Source organism: Chroicocephalus ridibundus, unplaced genomic scaffold, assembly GCF_963924245.1.
Source record: "Chroicocephalus ridibundus unplaced genomic scaffold, bChrRid1.1 SCAFFOLD_69, whole genome shotgun sequence".
NCBI lineage: Eukaryota > Metazoa > Chordata > Aves > Charadriiformes > Laridae > Chroicocephalus > Chroicocephalus ridibundus.
In genome coordinates, this window is record NW_026961153.1 from 244,954 (window position 1) to 249,404 (window position 4,451).

A 4,451-nucleotide genomic window follows, 5' to 3' on the forward strand; every position below is an offset into this window, starting at 1 on the left:
CTCCTCAGGGGGGCTCCGCCACCGGCTGCAAACCTGGGCTGGGGCATCTCTCGAGCAGCACGAGACGCCTACGACGAGGCACCTGGAAAACAAAAATCCCCAATTATAGCTCAGCATCCCAAAAAAACAGCACAGAAGAGAGCAGAGGAATTCCGTCAGACGGAGGGACGGGACAGGAGCTGGGGAAACAGCTCAGCTCGAAATACAGCACAGCCTTCAAAAGCCAGCGCCATCTGAACTCTTAAAAGTCAGGATTAAGACTAATCAGTGCCATTTTGAACACGTTCTTAGCATAAGGGCGAACCCTCCGGCTGGTGCTGGGAAACACCTGGCCCTTTCCCTTTCACTGAGAAGGTGTGCATGAAGTTTACATCCACCCAGTGAAAATACTTACCCTGTGAAAGTACTTGGCTTTCCTTCGGCGCTAATTTAACTTGCACAGCTGTGAACGGATACTATTAAACTATCCGTCTCCAAAATACACAGCTATGATTTGACCACGGGGGGTTTTTTGTGTGCTACACGAGGAGGAGGAGGGACATCGGGGCAGCGGCGCTGCCCGAGAGAGACACTACTGGCTGCCGGGAAAAGGCGGCACTGAAAGCCAGACAGAAGTAAAGTACTTCAGAGCACTCTGCCAAAAAAACGGGGGGAAAACCGCGTAACATTCAGTTGTCTCTCCTTTTAAACATTTCGAACAAATACCTAACTGCCCAGGTACACCTCATAAATTGTACACTACAGCCGTTTAGGCGGCTGCAGTTTAAACTACGCAAGTCAGTTTGTCGATTATACAACTCTCACTTTTTTTTTTTTAGCTTCATTTAACATAGAAAAATCAGTGAGAGAAAAAACTCCTCCAAATGGTTTTACTTTGGGGGGCGGGGAATCAAATCGCCGGCGCCGCGATCCGTAGGGCTACCAAAAAGGACCGGCAGATTCGCGAATGCTTTTGGCTGTGCTGAAGGCGCAGAGGAACGCATTTTTATGGTATCTCGACTGTTCCAACCGAGAACCCAAAGGCCGGCGATGCCAGCAACTGGGGGGAGACGCGCGGCACTTGGGCCTGCGGAAGGAAATGAACTTCCTCCCGAGGTTACAGAAAAAGGACATTGTTGAAGCCGTAACTCACCAAAACCACAACCAAAACCACAGGATTCGCCGTCACGAGTTAAACGCTGCTGATGCTTCACGGCAAAGCCTGGAGAACGCAGAGAGGCGATGCCCGTTTGTCCCGTTTTGTCCATGTCTCCTCTTTGACCTCAATCGCCTTTAGGACAGATGCCAGTATCTCAGTGAGGTTTTCGAGTACCGCTGTGAAATATTTTAAAGACTTATTGACTGAGAAAGCATAAAGTTTTTATCGTGAAAGCAAAGCCTGCTTCTTCTGGACATGTGAACTCTTACAAACAGTTCCTTCCCTCTTCTAGTACAGAATTATTTTCACAGTATCGTTTGACAGTGAGCACCCAGAAAGAGAAGAATATGCTTTCAGGAAGAGAAAAATAAATGGAGGGAAGTAAGCTTTGCAGAGGCGTAACGCGCTCCAGGACAGACTTTATTTTGTTTTTAGGATTGTGAGGGACGGACTGTAAATTCCCTGCCGAGGGGCAGGAGCCCCTCCAAGCCTTCGGTGGAACGCCTCAAACACTCGCAAGGAAATAAATAACGCAGGCCTGGCCTTCAAACAGCTGATGAGGCTCACACTTCTGGCGGCTGGAAGTGTGGGAGAACTGTCTTGTGAAGACAGGTCGGTTCTGCCACTCGTGCCGTGAGCTCGCTCGTTCTCAGTTCTCGAGGCCGTTGTGTCCCATGAGTGACCTTTGCTTCATTATCCGCGAAACGCGCGTGAAAGCGCACGCCCTGCATGTGCTAATGAAGATTACAGAGATCACGCTAAACACGTGTGACCATGGCACTCGTCTCTCCACCCAAATCATGGCACACGTCACCGGGGAGAAGGGAGAAACCTGAGCTGAGCCCGTCCTCAGCAAGGAGGGCGGACCGTGCTGATTCAGCAAACGTAAAAGGGGAAAATAAGTGCCCCGAGGGAACAAAAAAGAAACAAAAGAAATAGATAGTGCCTGGGAAGATTCTTCCCAAGAAAGAAGAAGATTATGCCTGGGAAGAATCCCTGAAAAAGACGCTGGAACCAGGACGCGCGATCTCTTTATCTCTGTCTTTTTCTCTGTCTTTTCCTCTCTCTGTCCCTCAGTTTCTCTTTTCTCTTGGAATTGTTAAGTAACAGTTAGAGCTGTGAAGTGATGACCTTAAGTACCACCTTAAGCACCGCTTGCCGTAAGTTGTCCTACACCTGGTGTTAACTAACACAATGTACACCCCAACACCTGCCATAATTTTTTATATACCTAACCAATTATCGTGGGCTTGTTAAGATCTATACTAACCATTTTGGTAAGCTAATAAATGTTTCTGTATGGACCTTGAGATTTATCTCACCTTAGTCCGTGCCGCTGAGAATTTACAAATCTGAAGTCACTTACCCTCCCCTCTTTCCTGACAGCGGGAAGCGACAAGGATTTTGTTAAAATATTTCACAGAAAAACTATAGGAGGAGTGCTGGCACATCCTTCCCGTTAACTTCAGAGTCCACACTACAAGTACCTCAGGAAAAAAGCAGACGCGCATCGCAGACGCACCTCGTACTCGCAGAGCACTCCGGATTCTTTCCGTCTGTCCTGTACCATCACGGCAGAAGGAAGGGCGACCACGGAGAAACGCTGGCAGCTGGCATTCTGCCAAGACAGGAAAAAAACTTCTGGCATAAAGCTAGGTGGCAATCTAAAGCGTCCTTCTTTCGTGAAGGTCTGTGAAGACTGCAGCCAACGGAGGCTCCTGACGAGTGGGACACGGCCCCAAAGCCTGGGACTCACCGCAGCTCCTGCTTTCAGCGCTGCCCACAGAATTTTCCAGTTCAGGTGCCTCTCTCTTTCTCTGTCCCTTCCTCTTCTGCAGCGCTGGTCACTTGACCATCCTCCACCTAAGAGAACACAGCGGTGTCTTACAGCTCTTGCGATATGAAGCTTCCCAGATGTGCAGCCTTGCACGCACACAACCCTTCCCCATGGCCATACCGTGATTTTGGATACGCGTACGGACCCTGCGGTACATATCAGCAATCTGGTCTGCTGAGGACAACTCAGAGGGGACCCTTCCTCACCCAGAAATGCTTGGCTGTCTCTTCCCTGCCGCAGGAAGCACCTTCTGGCTGAATCACCTTGATGTTGTTCTCTGGCTGTTTCACGTTTTTCAAGCATCTTAAGCTTCACCCACAGCAGCTCCTGTTCAAAGCCAGTAAACGTCCACCAGTCCCAGGTCGCCCACACCAGGAGGGAGAACGGGGCTGAACGGAGACAGCCCAGGCAAGTCTGTGGCAAAGGCAACCCACGACAACCCCGGGGAGGAGCGGACAACCGCGGCCTCCGGGAGAGAAAGAGAAGGGGCAGCAGTTCCCCGACCACTCGCCCCAGCGGGAGCCCCCCCTGCAGCAGGAGCTCCTGGAGACGCTGCTTTCCCCACCCGGATGCTCCTGGCACCTGCATCGAGAGGCGACCAAGCGCAGCCAGGGGCGGCCGCCGCTGTCGGGAACAAGACAGGGGGAGGACATCTGCCGGCAGTGCCTCGGCTGGGGAGGAGGGCCGGGGCCCGTCTCCTCGCAAAGGAACAGGGAGCGGGGGGGCTGCAGGCCCGGGAGCGGGGGGGGTCCGGCCCGGGAACCCAGGGACGCGGGGGGAGAACTGTCCCGATGGGGGGGGACGCGAGGGAGGAAGGGAGGGGGGGTCCGAGGCGGAGGACGCGGGGAGGGGGCCGGGGCCGGGGCCGGCTTGGGAGCCCGGGGACGGGACGCGGGGGGGGAACCGTCCCTAGAGCGGGGGGGTCCTAGCCGGAGGACGGGGGGGGCGGGGCCGGCCTGGGAGCCCGGGGACGCGGACGGGGGACACGGGGGGGGGGGGGGGGGGAACCGTCCCGGGAGCGGGGGGGGGTCCGTCCCGGGACCGGGGGCCGCCTACCATCCTCCCACCCGACGGAAACGCGGCCAGCGGACGCCGCTCCCCACGTGACCACCCGGAAGTAACATACTGGAAAATGCTTCGCAGGCTGGCGCGGCGGCGCCACGTGGACGCCAGTGGCGCCGAGGCTGACGGCCGCCGCAAAGCCCGCAGCCCCACGGGCTGTGGGGCCACGCGAGCGGCTGCCAAAGAGCTTTCCAACGAGGAACGGCTTTCCCTCCTGGCTCTTCGGGCGTGGGAGCTGTGGCCAGAGCCGCGGCCCTACCGGAAAATGCTTCGCAGACTTGCGCGGCGGCGCGACTTGGGCGCCGGTGGCGCCGAGGCTGACGGCCGCCGCAAAGCCCGCAGCCCCACGTGATGTGGGGCCACGCGAGCGGCTGCCAAAGAGCTTTCAAACGAGGCACGGCTTTCCCTCCTGGC